A 20,469-nucleotide genomic window follows, 5' to 3' on the forward strand; every position below is an offset into this window, starting at 1 on the left:
TCACCGGCAACCTCTCTTCCCACACTTCTCAAGTAGATGGATGGCAAGATGGGGCTGGGGAAGCAAAATTCCACCCAGTGTAAGAGAAGATCAGCTTGGTGACCACTTGAGGAACCCAAATGTAAGGGCACCTGATGACCCAACCCATGGGACCCCATGAGATGCATCCCAGAGTCCTGAGGGAATTGGTTGATGGAGTTGCCAAGGCACTCTCCATGATACTTGAAAAGTCCTGGCAGTTAGGTGAAGTCACAGGGAAAAGGGAAACTTTGGACCCACCTTGAAAAAGGACAGAAAGGAATCCCCTGGGAACTACCAACCTGTCAGCCTCACCTTTGTGCCTGGGAAGATTACAGAACAGATCCTTCTAGGAGACATTCTATGATTTAAGTAAAAGGAGGATCCTTCAACAAGTGGTCTGCTCAAAAGAGCTGATTAACAGATCTTCAATTTTCCAAACAAGAATTTTCAGTGCAAGATAATTCCTTCTCTCCTGATATTCTATATCATTTTCTGTTTGCAAAAGACTGGAAAAAATATTAAAGCTTCACATGGGAAATGGTCTGGATTCTTCACCAGTTTTATATTGTGACACTGCAAGGAAAATGGAAAATTTGCTATCAAAGTTCATTTCCCTGCAAAGCCTCTTTTTGGAAGGATAAAGTAGAGGCTGGAAGGAGGAGGGACATAGCCATGGTTTTTGCCAGCTGTACTTAAAACTCGATTAGCAACTCAGAAACACCATTCTAGATCAGTCTGGGAAGAGTTTGCCCCTGGGCCATGAAAACAAACAATATTAATGCACAGATAGGATTTGCAGACAAGCCCTAATCATGAAAACTATTACACAGAAGTAATTTTGACAGCAGAATCATTTAGTGTTGACATTGATAGCCTGCACCAGAATATTTTTAAGGACATTTATAAAATTATTGTGGCTCTAGGCACATCCTTTGTAGGGAAACTTTTGGGAAGGCAGCATAAAGCTCTTGCGGATGCAGAGGCTGCCAGTGCAACCAGAACATTATCTACCACTTTGTGCATCATGGTGCTTAATTTCTAAATTATGAAAGGCAGGGTCTATTAACCAAAAGGATTCCCTGTTTTTAAAAATTAATTGTAACAGTAAAACCAATTAACGGACACAGAGACACACAAAGCATTCGCAAACAGCATTTAACATTCATATATTTTACCATGGCAATCACTGACCTGAGATAGTGGCTTTTTCTTTCCACAATTTATACCTTCAATAAAAACTATGTTGGTCATCACTGGCATGGGATACTCAAACCCCAGATCTGTTCTTTCAAGCCAAATGGATCCATGGCTTAAGAGCTCCTCCACTGTTACTTGTCTGTGAAGAACATCTGAGCCCAGAAGTTTAAATGGGAAATAGGCAAAATGGCAAAGGAATGGAATGGAAATGGAAGGAATCTGTGAACTTGGGAACTGAGTTTTACACATGCTGGATAAACACAATGTGGTCTGAGCTATGTGTAAATGCTCTTGGAAAGTAGGAAGGCAGGTATGGGGACTGAGTAACCTGCAATTCTGAACTGCAAGGAAATCCCCAGAGAGAGAAAACAGATGGGACTGAGAGACGCAGAGACAGGATTTGTCTGCAAGATACAAGAGGATCCATGAGAACAATGTCAAATTTACTGCCTTGGAGATACTGCATCAGATCCTTGTTGCACAGCAGACTGCCACAGGAGGTGTAGAGGTTGGAGATGAGCCAGACTTTTTCAAGGACAGCAGTAATTCTTTGATGAAAATATTTTCTTTCAAAAAGATCATGTGGAGGCCCAGGGGCCTATGACTGTGGAGGCCCAAAAGCCTGTGACAAGAATCCCCACACCCCAGTTGTGGAAAGGAGGCCCTAAACAATGCCTCCAGTCTGGGGTTAGAGACACCTCTCTCCCACAGATCTCTGCAGCTGTATGTTAATATGTTGTTTCCCGTTGGTTTATGTCACCCAGTTCAGCCCCAGTTCACCTTATCTGTACTTTCCCTAGAATGTTCTCCCCTCCCTGTTTCCCTATTGGCCCCAGTTTGGTGCATTTCTCCGCCTCCATTACCCTATTGGTCCCCCTTAGTAAGTTGCTCCGCCTATGCACCACTTTCCCCTATTCCCATTGGCCTTTGACCCTCAGATCCACCCCTGTTGGGGAAGGTGAAACAGGGAAACCTTATGAATGTAATTGTTTGGCAGAAGATTCTAAAAATGTGAGGGCTAGAATCAAAGTAGAAATGAAAGCCTGCTTTGAGTCATAGGCTACTGAGTACTGTTTAACCAAAGAACAATAGCCTAGCCAGCTAGAGGAGAATCCCTGTTGATAAAACAATGTCCTTCTGCTGATAGAAAAGTACAAAGGTCAAGAAGCAAGGAAAGAACTTGTAAAGTTTTGTAGAATCTAAAATGCAACACTGTATGTTAATATAGGGAAGCGCATAGGCTGTATGTAAATTCTTTAGTGGGTGTGTCTCATGGTGATTGGTTACTAAGAATTAAAATATTCACGATAGAAAAAGATATATTGGATTGTAACAAGAGCTTCGCTCTCTTAGCTCTCTTTTCTCTTAACTCTTACCTCTTACCCCTTACCCCTTAGCCTTTCCCTCTTACCCCTCTACCCCTCTCCCCCACTCCTAACTCCCAGCCCCCTCTCCCTGCTCCTACCCCTCTCGTCTTCCCTGCTCTCTCCCTCTGCTTTTTCCCTCTTTCCCTCTGCTCTCTTACTCCCTCCCTCCCCCATCCAACCTCACCTCCCCTGTTCTACCTGTTCTCTCTCCCCTCCCCCGGACCACGTGGATGCCGAGGCTGGTGGCGGACGCGGGTCTCCCCTCCTTTCACCCTTATAATAAATTGCTTATACTTGAACAGCTTGACCCTGGAGAAGTCTCTCACCGCGAGCGAGCATTTTTTACACTCCAATACACCCCTGTTTCCCATTATATAATCCTGGACCCTCCAATCATCACTGTCTTTGTCCATGGACACCTTCAGTGTGTGGCTGCAATACACCTTCACTGGAGCTCCATACAAAGACCCTTTTGGGAACGCTTTCAGAAGGTAGCAGCCATCACCACCATCGCACATGCTGCTACAAGATCATTCTCAAGAGTTATAAATAACCATGTAGTTGTTGGCTTTCACTATTATGCATTGGCTTTTGCAAATTATTATTAATCATACAGTTTGTAATCACTTTTAACTGGTTTTGATACGGTATAATTTTTCAGCTTTTGTGGCCAATGTCCTGGCCCTGTGTAGCTCATATATATACCAGTGTGATAAACATATATTATAGTTTAGACTTTTGCAAAATATTAAAATAGAGACCATGTGTTATGCATTGTAATGTTAACTTTTGCAGAAGTGGCTAATGCCTTTGTTTTTTTAACTAATGGACAATAGTGAGAATAACTCAGATAAGTCTGTGGAAATAGCTAAAACTCTCCATATGAGTAGATAACATTGAAAGAACCACACATGTAACACAAAAGAAAGGATGTGAAGAGGATTTCTGCCACTGATCATTCGACTATGAATAACTCCCCATTTGTTGTTGTGAGAAAATAGCATACACAACTCTCAAAAATCAAATCTACACTATTGCACGACGGGTCAAACCAAGCTAAAGAATTCCTGGAACGTGTAAAAGAACTCAAAAGAATGCTTGAATATGTATAATCTTCATAAATACTCATTTCATCAATGCAGTGAAAAAGTAGATAAGAAGAGTTATTACCTGGTGTGCATCTAGCTATGGCTATGCATCCAGCACTGTAAAGGTCCTTTTTTATCGCTTATTAAACTTTCAACATTTTAAAGACTGAGGCTCATTTCTCACAGCAAGGGAGCGCACACGTGCTCTCAGCTCTTCCCTATGTCATGGCACTGGATACCTTTTGAGGGTGCAATATGCAGATTCCACACTTGAGTTTGCATCTGGTGCCATGGTGACAATGTTATAATACATAGTTGTATAATTCGGGTTTTATTGTATATGTATATAAGCAGAAAAAAGAAATAAAAATTGTTACAAATGTCAAACACACATGCACAGCAAGGAATTGCAACAGCCAGGAGCCGAAGGAGAAGGGTAATTTGCAGAAGAACAGGATGGCACCAAGGAGAACAAGGCCCACCCGAGCAAGATAGGCGTACTGATGACCCTGTGATTTACGCCTGATACCGACCTGATCTGATTCTCCAGACCATGCATCTCAATACTCAGTTCCCACGAAAACCACTCAAACCTTTCCTTCCTTTCTTGGAAACTTAGTACCAACAGAAAATATGAATATGCAACAAATTCTGGAAGAAAGAAAAAACTAAGTCTGCACAGCCTCAGGCTGTAAAAACTGTATAAAACCTCATCTCTCCAAAGGACAGGTGGTGAACTTGGGGGAGTCAGTGCGATAGAGGCTGAATCAGAGTTCACTCAGCGCTGATCCTGGGCTTGACGCTGACAGTGATTGTGGTTGTTTCCATAACTCAGTTTTTGCAATTTTTTCAATAAAAGAATTATTGTATTATTGATAAATTTGGCTGATTTTATTTATAACAATGTGGTGGCCTTTCTGGCTGAGGGCCACCAGCAGCAAGCACAGGCTGAGCCGGTGATTCTCATCCATGGGCACCACCAGCAGCTTCCCACCACTGGCTGAGCACAGCAGAGACAGGAAAAGCAGAATCCCTGATGAAAGAAGAAACTGAGGAGCTGTATTTACCCACAGGAGACATGTTCCCAGAAATCCAAATTCTGCTTATCTATCTCGTCCTAGCAGCTTTTAAATACAGCCTACATACCCCCATTAACGACCTGGCTTTTCCAGCAGAACCATTCACTGGTAACTATTGAAGGCACTGATGAACCATTTAAGTGATAAATAAATGTGGGTTGTGCAGAACTTGGGCTTGGTACTTGAGGCTTCCTTCCGCCTCAATCTGTGCTGATTGATGCTAGATTGAAAATAAAATCAGGCTCTGCCAAAGTAAATCCCCTAGAATAGTGCTGGCACTTGGAAATAATCAGGCTTGCTGATATAAAAATGCTTTCTTTCTTTCCTTCTTTTTGAGAAGCATTTTACAGTTGTTCTGAAATGCTTGGTGAGTTATATTTAAAATTATAAAAGTGTGCCACTACACAGCACACTATCTACGTAAACCCGTAGGAAGAGGCTCTGGGATTTACATACAGCTCAGCACTGGAGTCAGGAACACTACCAGGTACTGATTTAATCCAAGCAGGGAGGCTTGCATCAGTGAAGGGAAAACACTGGATTGATGCTGTCACGCACACCACTCCTTGTTCTCATCCTGACCTATCTCTCTCCATCATTTTCTCCTTCCAGGAGCAATAGGAAGAAATCAGGAGTGAAATCAGTATTTCTGCAATAAATATTGCTACTGGACTATGGTCTTTATCCCCTGGAAAAAAAAAAAAAAAAGAAAAAAAAAAAGAGGGAACCTTGCCCTCAGAGAATAATTTGGTTCCACTCTGGAGCTGCTCCATGGCTTTGCCTGCAGGCAGGATATCCTGCTGCTTTCCCAGAGGATCTGCCTGGCCTTGTCCCTGAGGAGCTGTTAACCAGCTCTGATGGACAGGAGAGACAAGAGAAAGCACTGCCCGGATAAAAGTGGGGCTTAGTAACAATTTCAAAGAGATTTTAGTAAAAAAACAGAGCAACAGAAACAAACAACTCAGTGCTGGCACTAGGGAAGTGTGAGGAGTGAAGTAAAGCCCAAGGGTAGGGAAGGTTGGCTCTGGGGAAGGTGTAAAAAGCAAATCTCTTTTCTTGTGAATATTCTCTCATTCATGTGCACAAAAGCCTGTAAATTTGAGAGAAGAATAAGAATGGTTCTAGGCCAGAAGAATCCATTCTAAGGGCTCTGGGAAGACTGGCAGGTGAAAAAAGTTTGAGGGAAGAAGAGAGGAGAGTTTTAAGTAAACTTTTTAAAGTAATATTCATAAAGATAAAACTTCTTCCTTTTTAGGAAACCAAATGATGAATTGCTGAGACAGCAGCATGACACTAGCTACAGATCCATCACTGTTGAGGAGAGTTCCCTTCTCCTCTATCTCCTCTTCCAATTAATCCCTGGAATATGAGACTGTTCCACTGACAGCACAAGCAAGCAAGAATACACATCACATGCAGCAAGAAGCTAATGTACCTCCTGAGCACCACCAAGCTAATCAATGGCTTTTTAGAGCACAGATTCCCCAGCAACCACCCGTCAACATTTCCCCATCCAAACTGGATGTGTCCTAAAATAGCAGCCAAGATTTCAGATGGTTTTCATGGAAGCTGTTAGACCTTCACCACAAAATATGAGCTTTTGTCTTAAAAGCTGCTGGTACATAACAGAGAACATGATGCTCTTGCACCATGTGAGGTATAACCCAGTGAGGTATTTTTCTGACTAGATAAGCAGCTAATGGTCTTGAAGAAATATTCTCCAGCCTTCTACATGAGGCAAAGAATTACTGGAAGAGCTGTTATAATTCACCAGCCACTTTCGGCATTAATTCCTGCCAGAGAATTTCTGTGCCTGATTTCAGCTGGAATTAAACACAGCATAGCACATGATGCCCTCATGAAACAAAATCCCCAAGATGGGCAGACCTAAAGAAAGGAACTGGAGTCACATCCTGTGCTCCTGGCCTGGATTTTATGTGGATTGGCTGTAAAGAAAGTCTTAAGCTAAATTATATCCTAAGGTAGAATGCTAGGATGGTTTGGATTGAAAAGGACCTTAAAGCTCATCCTATTTCACCCCCTGCCATGGGCAGGGGCACCTTCCACTATCCCAGGTTGCTCCAAGCCTCATCCAAACTGGCCTGGGACACTTCCAGGGGTGGAACATGTCATGAATAAAATCTCTCAAGAAATCCACCCTGGTTAAAATACTGTGTTTAATTATGCACAGTTAATGTTCTTATCCCATTTGTAAACCTTGTTTGTTGTACCCGTTGTTTACTCCGATGGTTATTAGTAATGTTAATTACTTACCAGTTTTTGAAGTGTTTTAAGAGTTCTTATGAGACATTCCTCTATCCCTTTTCCTGACTTCCCTGCCACACTGTAACAAAAGCAACCCCTTAAGGAGCTATGCCGCAGAACCAAGCAACTCCCATGGGAGCTGTGCAACCGAATAATAAGCAAACTAAGGCATGCAAGACACAAAAACAATGAGCTAACAAAAGAATAAAAGGACAAAGAAACATATTCTAGCAAGCTATGATGAAAGATCATCTTCCTCCATCACCTAAGCCTGCTTAGAAACAATTTTCCTGCATCACCATGACCTAAAGAGGACTGGAAAGGACGGACCACCCTACAAAATGAGCCAGAATGACAGGCCTTGTGGTTATTTCCATGAGGATGGAAGCCTGAGCTCTGCAGAGTGTGCTGCAAAGCTGAATTGTGCCTCCTCCTTGGAGCTGCCAGTGTGAGAGCAACTGTGGTGCAAGCGACCCCTTGGGCCCCCACCGCAAGAGTTGAGCCCTAATAAAGGCATAAAACAGGAGTCTTGTCTCCTAGCCAATTTCTTTCAGAGCAGCCACATCTTCTCTGGGCAACCTCTGCCAGGGCCTCACCACCCTCTCAGGGAAGGATTCCTTCCCAATATCCCATCTAATCCTTTCCTCTGACAGCTTAAAGCCATTGCTCTTGTACCATCACTTCAGGCTCTTGTAAATAGTCTCCCTCCGGGAGAGAGAAGATACATCCCTATCAAACACCTCACTTGGATAAGACAGAGGTGTGACTGCCACAAGCTCTCCCAGCCAGCCACTGACCTGAGATAACGGCTTCTTCTTCTCTCCACAGTGGATGCCTCCAATGAAAACCATGTTGGGCATGACAGGCATGGGATACTCAAAGACAAAGTCGATCCTCCTCAGCCAGATGGATCCATGACTTAAAAGCTCTGTCATTGTCATTGGCTTTTGGAGGAACTCTGAGGCCAGCTCTTCAAACGGAGAGTAGGCAATGTTGCAGATGAAGGACTCGGAAAGGGCAATCAGGAAGTTCTTCACCCTCTCGGAGAAGGTCATGTGGTCGGTGTTTTCCGAGAACATGCGTGGCACGTAGGATGGTGGGTCTGGGCCCTGAGCGGCGCGAACCTCGAAGGCACATGGAACCAGCCGCAGGAAGAAAACGCTGGGGATGGAGAAGTGCAGGGCAATGATCTGCCCACAAGGTGACACAGGATCCGTGAGCAGGGTATCAAAGTGACTGTCTCTGATGTACTGCATCAGCTCTTGGTTGTACAGCAAGGACTTGCAGGAAGCATGAAAAAGGGTCCCACTCTTCTTGTAATCTCCCAAAAGCTTCCAGAATCTCACCAGGAAAGGCTCTTGGCTGAAAGTTCTTGCAGTAGTAGACCGTATGTGTTCTTCCATATCCTCCTTTGTGAATGGCACAGGGTAGGTTTTCAGTTCGTAGACACCCGAGGAATCAATCAGGATTTTGTTGTCCGGTGCAATGACCACAATTTCGTGCCCTCTCTTGCTCAGCTCGAGCAGCACTTTTTTCATGCTGAGCCAGTGGCTGCCCTCCATGGGGATCACCAGCAGCTTCCCAGCAGCAGCCGGGCTCAGGAGGCACAGGAAGGGGAGAAGCAGTGCCACCAGCATGGTGTGGGCTGTGCAGAGAAAAGCCCTCGCACTGGAGAGGCCAGGGCTGCTTTGCCAGTGCCTCTAGCCGTGCTCCACCTCTTCCCCTTTGTCTCACCTCCCATTTCGGGTCCACAGACCTTTGCAACAAGGTCACCGATATCAATAAATTATTAGGAAAGACTCAGGGCAGGTTTGAATTTCAAAGGTGGCTTTGAGTGAGTCAGGAAAGGTGTGTCACTGTCACACACGCCAAGTGAAGGTTATTGGCTCAATGCCACCTTCTTCCCTCAGCAGGACCCCAGCTTTGTGGCACTTCCTGCTGCCAGCCCACCACGCCTGAGGTCCAATGACAAAATGCAGGGAAAATCCGGGAATGAAATGCACCCATGGAATGGATGGAGCAGAAACACTGCTGATCCCTCATGGGAGGACTGTGCCTATCAAGGGAGCACTGCAAGGACTCTTTTCCATCGCTGCCACTGAAGACTGACAGACTTGTCATAGACTGAGGTCATTTAGCAATTTTTCAAAGCATTTTCCACCCTAATGAAATGGATGCAAGTTGTGCAGTGAAACATAACTTGCTGTAGAGGTTAATATGAGCAATCAGTGTTACAGTACCAGGGTACAGGTCGGTACAGTTTTGGTTTTGCTGATTTTTCAATAGTCAAAACCAGCTGGCAGCCTGAGAAAAATGAACTTTCCTTCATGTAGACTTGCATTTTTTTGGAGGATAAGCAGCCAGCAGAAAATCTTTCCCCATGTCTCCGTATAACTTTCGTCTAACCCCTTACCCTACCAGACATAAAATGAAGTTGTAAAAGAGCATTTCACCCTTGTACTCCAGATAACAAAGACCAACAACTCCTCTCCAGTTCACAAAGGCAGGAATCATTCACGGCCAAAGAGGGGTCAGTTCATGACCAATGTTGGGTCAGTTCATGACCTCAACCCGGTATCCAGGTCTTTGTTGGCTCTAAATTGCTGGCGGGTTATTGCTGGTGATAACCTCTCATGAAAGTTCCTAAGTAGGTGAATATGGGAAACAATTTCCTTCTCCAGGGCATCCTGGGCTTTAAATTCTTCCTGAAGCTTTTATCCCCCATGCAGTTTCTGTGTGTTCCTTCCCAAGCCTGGTGGCAAATCTTGGACTTTGCTGAGAACCTGCCCTCCAAAAGGAGCAGCAGCTCCATCACCTGCTCTGAGCCCATATTGGTAGTTTAAAACATGGATTAACTTAATGGGGAGATTTCAAACAGCTCCGAGGAAGGGCATGCACAGAAGAGGGGCCATGGCCTCAGACAAGGCTGCCAAATGAACATGGGAAGGTTGGTTCACAGAAGCCCAAATGGACATTGACAGGAGATAACCATACCCAGAAAAGCTTAAAGCCTAATTCAGCAATTTAAAAAAAAAAAACAAAAAAGGGGGAGGATGGAACTGAAAGCAGATTTCCTGTGGGGCTTAGCTATTGACACCTTGACAATAAAGGCAGATGGAAAGGAGGCAATCTAGTGGATGTCTCTGATAGCAAAGAGGTAAAACCTTCAGCCCAAGAACCTTCGGTGTGGATGAAAGGAGAATGGATATATGGAAGTATGGAGAGACAGTCCACAGGACAGCTGGGAAAGGAGGATATCAAAAATTCTTGAGTTCAACAAAAAAGACAAGCATTTGCATAGAAGCTCTATGTCACTTAAATTGTCCTAATTAAGTCTGGTAAGGCTTTAGGTTTGGCAGGATGTGATATCATCTGAATGCTGGGTATGAGGAAATAACATTTCTGCATCATGCAGGATTTCTATCTTTAAACACCCAGCTGCTGTCAGTCAGGATTTGATGTAAGGATGTGAGTGACATCCCTTGCCCAGGACAGCAGGGGGGTGAACTGAGATGATCTTGAAGGTCCCTTTCAACCCAAGCCATTCTGCAATTCCATGACACATTTCTATTTTTGCCTTTGCCCTCTAAAAACCAAAGAAAATTTTGTACCTGAGACAGTTTTCTCCTCTGAACACAGTTAATCCCTCCGATAAAAGCCATGTTTGGCATCACTGGTCTCGGGAACTCAAACACAAAATCGTATCTCATCAGCCAGAAGGATCCACGGCTCAGGAGTTCTGTCACTGTCACTTTCTTTTTGAAAAGCTCGTAGGCAAGTTCTTCAAAGTTATCATAGATAGGCTTACAGTAGAAGAGCTCCAGCAGATGGACCAGCATGTTCTTCACCCGTTGGGAAAACATCATGCTGTCTGAATTATCCAAGAATAACCTGGGGACATAGGAGGGAGGGCTTGGACACCGGGTAGCAGCGGAATCCATTCCGCAGGGAAAGCCCCGCAGGAAGTAGATGGAAGGAACAGAAAGATACTCAGCCACCAGGGGCCCACACATCAGGATGGGATCTGTGAAAACCACATCGAATTTGCTCGCTTTCAAGTCCTGCATCAGCTCCTCGTTCTGCAGCAGGCTCTTACAGTTGGTGAAGAAGATCGAGGAGATTGCTATCGTGCTTTGATACGAGGTAAGAACAACATTCAAAACAGATTGTTCAAGAAAATGGACATTAATGTAGGTCTTGAGCATTTCATCCAAGTATTCGTCTGTGTAAGGGATTGGATACACTTTCACTGTGTAATTCTGAGGCTCCTTTGTACAACCACAACAACTTGGTGTCTGTTGCTATATTTTATATATTAGTAAAGGCCTGTATGCACAAACCAGCCTTTGAAATAAGTCGTAATATTAATGGCTAAAGTCCTTGAAACCTTCATGCAGAAGAGAGAGTAAAGTAAAACAATATCCTTGTGTGTAGGAGAAAAAATGTAAACTCTGTGTGTTAGCCAATAGTAGCTTGCTCTGCCTGCGGACCCTGTAAAACCTGATAAAAGGTGTGCTAAAGATAGAAATAAACAGCGATCACAATTACTTCTGTGAAGACTGGTGAATAGCTGGGGGGTCCTTCAACATCTGGCGCTCCGATCAGAGACACCCCTGCGGGCAGAGGGGTTTTGGAGTCAGCGGAGTGGATCTGGGCGTTAGACGTCGCGGGCTTGGATAGGCACCAGATAGGCAGCCTGAGCGCGGTGAGACGCGGAGCAGTAGAACGTGGAAATTCAGGCTGCTGGGGGGGACCGAGAGGCGAGAGCGTAGTAGAAGGGTCGCAACCTTCCCTCTCGCGGGCCGCTAGCATGGATGTGGAATTTGCGGCGGCGGAAAAACTGCTTCTCAGCATCCTCGTTAAACGAGGCGAAGCAGCCCGGGAAAACAACCTGTATATGCTCATTATATGGGCTAATTATCACAGGCATTTGCAGTGCTCACTGCTTTTTGCGGTACAAGAACGGACTGATATATATCGGCTCTGATATGGGAAACGGCAATTACGGAAAAGAGCAAGGACACTGTGTTTCTTGGTCGAACTTGGCAGATTGTAATTAATACCTTAAAAAAGAGAAAAATGAGATATGCTGAGGCTGTGAACCCCGTAATTCTACCTGCGTCACAGCGGCAGACGCCTTTACCTCCCACTGCTGGGCAAACACTCCTATCTATGCTGCCCATGGAGAGAGGGAGGGAGAGTCAAAGAGAAGAAAATAATGAGAAAAAAAAAAAAAAAAAGTTCCACAGCGAATGCTGAAACAACAAACAGAATCTGTTCAGTTATGGCAGGATGTGATACATCCAGAAATATTTGCTTCATTTTTGGAGTCACTTTTAGCATTACAATTTTATTTAAGTTCCATCTTTACCACCCTGGAAGAAAAGAAGCCAAATTTAGACTGGTTTCCACCCGAACCAGGGGGACATGGGAGAGCACTGAGGTGGGCGCAGAGAACAAAGGCACCCTCGGGGCAGAGGCAGCGCAAGAAAAGTTCCAAGGCCACACTGATGAGCTGCAATGGTCGCCGTTGTTAGCACCTGGCCGTGAGAGACTTTTCATGTAACATCGCCTGCTTCTGTAAAATCGTGCCCTTTTTCCTCTGTCGGCGAACAACAAGAGAGATTGAGAGAAAAAACTGCATTTGTTAAAGTTAACTTTGTGAGGTTTTTTTTCTTTTTCTCCATTTTTCCTCTCTGCGAGAGTATGTAGAGAATGTAAAGAAAGATAACAGCAGCAGAGCTGCAGCAGCAGCAGGGCAGGCAGTCCACCCCCCACTCCCTCTCTAAGAAAAAGCACCAGGATAATACCAGTTTGTTAAAAAGTCATGATTTATTGGGTTTTCAAAATGTTTTTAATTTTGTGTTTTAAGTAATTATGAGTTTATGCAATTGCAGTTTTTAGGATTTTACTAGAGAAATTATTGTGGTTCTTTGAAAGTTAAAGAAAAAAAAAAAAAAAGAGAGAGAAAAAGTGTTTAACAGAAGTTGCCTTGCAATAGTTGGTTTTAGAACCCAAGGTTAAAATATGGTGTCATTTACAACTTCTAAGAAAACCTTCCAATTAATTTCTACAGAAATCTACAGAAGAGATTTGTGGTGTAAAAAATAATTAGTTAGGAGAACTTTACGGTACAAGACAAAGTTAAGTTAGAGCATGTATTATCTATTTGTTCATTTTTTCCACAATTTTAGTAAGGTAATTTCAATGTGAGTCCTTTTGTTATATAAAACACATATAACTGCATATATACCAATTTGGATTTTGGATTTTAGATTAAGAATTGGACTTGATGTTCTTGAAAAGCGCTACAAAAGCTAAATGGCAACTTGCCAAATCCTGTGATATTGTGGTTTTTCTCTAGAAAAACTGCACTTTAAAATCCTAACCAATTTCAGCATATACTAGGCAAATTTCTGTTATGAATAAGTATTTTTAGTAACATTTGCAGTTATTGTGGGTTATTCTCAAAGCTAGATGACATAGAATTGTGATGTATTTGTTACATTTTTATAATCTTTATAGTGAATCCATGTTATTGTTATATTGTGTTTGAAAGGTATATATCAAACTTTTATCTGCCTTTTGTAGTCACAGAATAAGATTATGTTTTTATTTAATATAGATTAAGTGTTAATAGAATTAAGGACAGTCAAGTTTTATAATGTTTAGGCTTGAATGTTTTTAAGTTAAGTTTTATAACTTAGATATTCTTTTAAGGTTAAGTTTGTTATTTCCTTTTGTCGTAAATAATTATTGTTAGGTTTAAATATTTTTTAATTTAAATTTTTATGTTTTATTGGAGACACTTGTCTAAACTGCAAAGTATAGTTATTTTTCTAGAGATATGAAGACAGCCACAACTGAAACATCTGTGATAGAAACTGCTTGTGGATAGAAGTGAATGCAGTCTGTGACACCCTTGATTTCATTGGGAGTTCTATTGTTTGTTGCAATCTCTGCAGTTTTTGTTTGTTACAGCTTTCTTATTTTTCAGTGTTTCCAGAATTTTAAGAAGATGTACCATTGCTGAGGATCAGCTGCCAAGGGGGAGGCTTCAGATTAAACCAACTGCTGAATGGTTTAATTGGTCTGGTACCTAAGGCTCCTGATCATTTGCTTTGTACAAATGCATTTTAACAGTTTGCTGTGCTGTAAGCATCTCATAGCTGCTACTATTGAGAACCTTGTTCTAAAAATATGTTAAGAGGCATCTTTCCAGTTTAAAGTCTTAGGCCCTGGCCAAGCCCTGACTTTACCTGGACAGAATGTTTGCCAAACAGATCCAGATGTTTTCTGTACCAAATCAGTATCTGAGTCACTTTTTGACTCAGCAATTTGACCCTATTAATATGACAGCTGGATCAATTTTGAAGTGAGCTTGGAGAATCATTTCCGGAGAATCCAATCCTTCACTGATGAATTTTTGTTTCTGTTTGTTTGCTAACTATGCGATGCTAGTGCAGTGTTTTAGTAATTAATAGTAGTTTTATATTACATATGTTATTAATAATGTTTATGATTTAATTGATTTTTAACTGGTATAAGTTCTTATTAATTGTGTATATGGTTTTGTGTTGATGTTGATGTTTATAACAGAAGTACATCTCATTTTTATTTTTTTTTAAGAAAAATGGAGGAAATGGATGCCCTAAAAGCATTTAATTAGTGTAATTCATTAACTTCAAGAGGAGAAGTGTCTGTGTTTTGTTGGCAGGTTCAAAAAGGTCACCTGTTCATCTGACCAGACTGTGTGCCTCTGAACACATGAGATCCAGTGAACAGAGAAGTCATCACACAGCCTTGGTACTCCAGACATGGATCAGAAGTGGAGCTGCCAGGACACAGTTGTGTCTGAACACTACACAGACAGTTGCCAACAGAAATTTTATGTTGTTATTATGATGTTGTGTCTCTACCAATTTTTCCGTTATCCTTTGTTTTAAGATTTAGAAGGATCTGAAGAATAACCTGAACATCAAAGCCCTCAGTCACCGATCAGCTGCCAGCTGACATCACAGGAGCAGTGAACATTCCAGGACTGAATCGTGCTGGAGAAATTCTGTAGAAGACCTAAGGAAAGTGTAGAGACTCCATCTAACTGTATATAAAGCAAAATGTAGTTGTGTTTTTAGCCTTTCAGCAAATTGCTTTCACGCTTAAACTACATATATACCAGAGCACCTGTGTTAAAAGTAGTTAGATAATAGTTTAAGATAAAGAGTTTAGTCTGTGTAGTAATTGCTATGTTAGTATAAAGTATAAGTATTCCCCCTTCAAGAGCTAGTGTAAGCATCTTTGAAAGTTCATTTAATGATTGGAGTTTTAGCTGTGAGCTTGCAAACATGATGTCATTTGCATGGGACAAACTGCTTATGGTAATTGTGATGTGTATAGTCCTGACCAACTGTCTGCTAACTAACATCCAAAAGTGACAGAACATATGGGTCACTCTGGCACATTGAACTGGCCAAAGGTCAATGTGTCTGAGCCCAGCCACACCTGGAGATCCCCTTCGCACCTGTCTCATAGGAGTCCCTGAATGGGATCCTCCAGCATTTAAAGGTTTAATTAGTAACAAGACCCGACTGAATTGATTGGCAATGTTGCAAGAGTGCAGTCGCACTGTTGGCTTCACATTAAGACAACTTGAAGTCTGTTGGCAAGCAAAAATTACCAAAGTTCTTAATGTTACCATAGAACCCTCAGAAGAATTAGATTTGTTAAGTTCCACCAATACCTCAGGTGGATGGATAATGTTTGAGTCCCTGACAAAAGTAATTCCAACAAAGTAATGCAGCACTGGGATGCAGTCAACCCTATAGCTGATCTCGTTACTACCATTGAAAGTAAGGCCTTTATTTGTGGTGCAATCTCACAGAACAATTACCAAAGCGATTACCTAGTTCCATATTCCTAATCTGTGGAGATAGAGCATGGAATTAGATTCCTGCTAGTCCACATAGAAGACCCTGTTATCTTGGGAAACTCACTTTATTCCACCCAAGCTTACATCGATTGCTGAATGTAGCTGATAAAATGAAAAACATCAAATAGTCAAAGCGAAGCCTGAATGAATTAAGGCTTAGCAACTCTAAAAAGGCTCACTTGTTAGACTAAGAAAGAATTGAACTTAACATCCACAATGTTAAGTGAACTTTCAGCCGATGCGAGTAGTGTACGTCATGCAGTATTATGAAATCAAGTTGCAATTGACTTTTTGCTCTTAGCACAAGGACATGGTTGTGAGGAGTTTGAAGGCATGTGCTGCTTGAATCTTACTGATCATTCAGCTTCCATCCATGAGCAACTACAACAGCTACAGGATGGGTTACATGCCCTGAAAGAAGATAGTGACCCCATTGGAAGTTGGTTCGTCAGCTGGGGCATCACTGGATGGTTGAATCTCTTGTGCTAGAAGGGGGATGGACTTTACTTATAATGTTAATTGGGATGACAGTGTAAGTTGTATGTTATCTTATCCAAAGCCTGGTTTGTGCAAAAAGGGGGAATTGTTGCTATATTTTATATATTAGTAAAGGCCTGTATGCACAAACCAGCCTTCAAAATAAGTCGTAATATTAAGGGCTAAAGTCCTTGAAACCTTCATGCAGAAGAGAGAGTAAAGCAAAACAATATCCTTGTGTGTAGGAGAAAAAATGTAAACTCTGTGTGTTAGAAAATAGTAGCATGCTCTGCCTGCGGACCCTGTAAAACCTGATAAAAGGTGTGCTAAAGATAGAAATAAACTGTTCACAATTACTTCTGTGAAGACTGGTGAATAGCTGGGGGGTCCTTCAACAGGTGTCCCTTTTGCTGCAGTTTCTCCACTACTGGGCGCATGCTGAGCCAGTGACTTCCATCCTGGGGTACCACCAGGATCTTCCGACTTTCAGCCAGGATTACAGACAGTGCCAGGAGAAGAAGTACCCCGGCACCTTGGTAAAAAAGAGCCATTTCCGTGGGCGTGAACCAGAGGGTTCTGCTCCGCAGGGATCCAGACCCTCCTTTATATGATGGTCCATGCAGACTAAGCAGGGGATTTGTTTGCTACGGGAATTAATATTTAACTTTCCAACAGGGTTGTGATTCGCCTGTAATGTTGCCCATGTTTGTGGAAGGGAAGGGAAGCCGTATTCAGAGAAAAACAGTTGTACTTTCTGTTAATGTTTAAGCTTCAAAGTCTGTCAGCACTAAGTCTGTGACACCAAGAGCAGGGGTGTCACGTTGTAACCATAGCTGTGCTTAGAGCCATTGACCTGGTAAAAATACACACCGAGAAAATAATAACAATACACCCCGCAGAATGGATGTAACTCCATTCCTGAGGCTGACACGAGGCTGATGTTGAATTCCCACACCCTGGAAGCAGCCAAAGCTGCAGCTCTTACAAAGATGGCAAAGCCACCAGGGTGTACCATGCAATCCCAAGTGTGAGGAGAACAATCCCGATTGGCTTGCTTCCTCCTGGCACTACACCAAAACAGTGAACTAATGCATGCGTTCAGGGCAAACAAAAGGAAAGGAGGCCAGCGCAGGGACACAAAGAAGGAGTTTTGGTCTTTGTTTGTGGTCTTGAAACCCCTTTTCATGTATTGTGAGCAAGACAAAAAGTAGGAGAAGGTGTGATGCCTTCCCCTAATCCCACAGCAGGAGTGTTTGGACTGTGCAAGTAAAAGCAATGCCAGAGCAAAGGCTTTTGAATGGTGCTGAGAAAGAAGTCCTTGTGATGAAAAACTATCATCATCATCATCATCATCATCATCACAGAGTTTCTCCCTTCTTTTTATAAATGGTGGTGGGACTCCCAGCATCCTCAGTCGGGAGAAAGAAATCCATGCAGCCTGAGGCAAAGGGATTTGTCTCATGACACCCAAAGGGTGCTGGCACTCCCTGGAATAGTTCCACTCTGTCACACTGGACACGGAGGAACCACCCTTAGACATGGAAAACCAATTTCTGGAGAGGGCCAGAGAGGCAGGAGAGGTGGGAGACAGCACAGACTGAAAGCAGGAGACTGAACAGATCTAGAAAGAATTCCCATTAAATGCAGGGAAGCTGGACGCAAAGAGTTTATTGCAACTGCTGTGACAAAAGCTGATCAAATTAACTTGGGAGTTGCTGCTTGCTGTGCTTTCTACTCTGGACTCAATCAGCTTTTCAATGGCAAAACCAGTTGGCTGGAAACAGCCAATACAAGATTTTTCCAGGTGCATGGAAAATGTGATTTTCACCTAACGGGAGAGTGAAGACAAGAGCTGGCAGAGATAAAATGAGGGCAGGATGCCTCCACCCTTGTAGCAAAGTTACGAATTCTTTGTAGCTCTGAGACCTTCAAGATAGAAAACAAAAGACTTGTGTTGTGTAACCAGGAAGAATTTGCCTCTTAAATCTCAAACTAGTGTTACTGTTGTGAGCCTAATGTGATAGAATGCCTTAGAAATATTTGTGTCCTAATATTCTAGTTAATAGTTATATTCTTTGTCATCCTTATCAGGTTTAGAGGGCTCTCCATAAGCGAGTCAAAGAGCAAAAAAGAAATCTGAAAGAAGAAAGAAAAAACCCACCCCTTCAGCTCAAAGTCATTGGGCAGAGATATTGTGTGACCACAATTTGGAAGTGAGGGAGCAATTTCCTAGGAAAGAGATTTGTGCCCTGCTTTGTGCCTGGAAAGAAATGTCCAGTGTTATAATTTTAGAGATTACATGGTGACTATCAAAATAGATTTTGATTTCTAGATTAGCTTTAAAAACCCTGCAGAGCAACTCTGGTAAAAGTAGATGTCAAGAAGTAGGTGTGAAAACTGATCTCAGTTCTGCATTCAGGCGTCATTCACTCTCCTGGGTTGATTATGATGTTAAATTGTATCCCCATTCGTCCACCTAACCCAGACACAGGTTTTGTATTCTTAAAATTCCATCTAAGAGTAAAAGTGAATGGAAAAGAAGTACCGAGTCTGTTATCAGAGACTGTACTCGCTCCCCCCACATCGGGAGTTTTGACTACAGCACAGACAGACAACAAGACACAGATCGCCTTGGCTTTCCAACTAGCCAGAGCAGAGAGGTCTTCCTGGACTGTTTTCTGTCCCTTTTCTGAAACAAATCGAACCTGCTTTGGACTGGGGACTCAGGGGAGCACCGGGAGCTTGCACCTGTGGACTACCGGGAGCCCAGCCTGGGCAGCGGCATTTTCCAGCGCCAGAGAGATTGAAAACAGAGCGAACACCCACAGGAAAGAGACCCTCTGAAGTTTGTCATCTCTTCTGAAAGGCAAGAGGTTTTGTAATTTGATACTGTTCATTTTTGTGCTGGGTAGTGCTGTGCCTGTGAAATAAACAGGTTTTTTCCACTTCTCTCAGAGAAATCTCTTCCCGGACCGTTTGGGGGGTGGGAGAAAGGGGCCACGTGGGTTTGCTTCCCAGGGGGGGCCCCCATTGGAGGTTTTCTCCCAAATTTGCCCTAAACCAGGACATTCACCAAATCCACGATCATATGATTATTTCTTGCCATTTCAATGCAACATTGATATATCACTCCCACAACAGGAGTAACTCAACGCAGCCAGCCAGTTTGGAAATAATTTGTTGTGAAAATACATCTGAAAAGTGAACCAACTGATGCTGATGAGCCTGGAGTTAAAAACAGAAGAGGATGCTTGGGTTTTGGATCAGATAAGAGAAATATGTGTCAGATGCCATTGAAATGTAATCAAAACTGGATATGATGGTGCTTAATACACATTCACTGAGGACAGTACTTTCCATCAGGTAGGTGAAATGCCTCTTTTGTTTGGCTTGTTAGAAAACCCTCATGAATTCAAGCAGGTCGCTGTCAAGAGACTTGGGATTTCAGCCTGTGGAAAACAACTACCCAAAGCTGGTTGAATTCAATCATGAACAGAAATAAAAAAAAAAAAGTCAGTAGCGATGAACTTGCTGAAACCACAGAATGACTTTTCATTGGGAAATGTACAATTTGTAGGTGAAGGAACATTACCTTATGCAGCGGTTTCTTCTTAGCACAGTTGATCCCCCCAATAAAGACCATGTTGGGCATCACAGGCCTGACGTACTCGAACACAAAGTCAAACCTCAGGATCCAAACGGCGGCGGAGTCCACAAGGTCCGTGAGGGACACATCCCTCTGAAGAACTTCTGAGGAAAGCTGAAGTGCTTCCCCAAAGAAACCGTTGCAGTACCCAAGCTCCAGGAGGGAAATCAGGGCATTTTCCACTCTCTGGAAAAAAGTCATGTGGTCTGAGTTGAAGCTGAAGAGTCTCGGGATGTAGGACAGAGGGCTCGGGGACTGTGCGGCTGCAAAGTGCAGGTCGCAAGGGAACCCCCTCATGACGAACGCAAGGGGAAGGGAGAGATGATGGCCGAGGATGACCCCGCACATGAAGATTGGATCCGTCAGGATGGCATCAAAGCCGCTTTGGTTGAGGAAACTC

This window comes from Poecile atricapillus, chromosome 5 (genome assembly GCF_030490865.1).
Source record: "Poecile atricapillus isolate bPoeAtr1 chromosome 5, bPoeAtr1.hap1, whole genome shotgun sequence".
Taxonomy (NCBI): Eukaryota; Metazoa; Chordata; class Aves; order Passeriformes; family Paridae; genus Poecile; species Poecile atricapillus.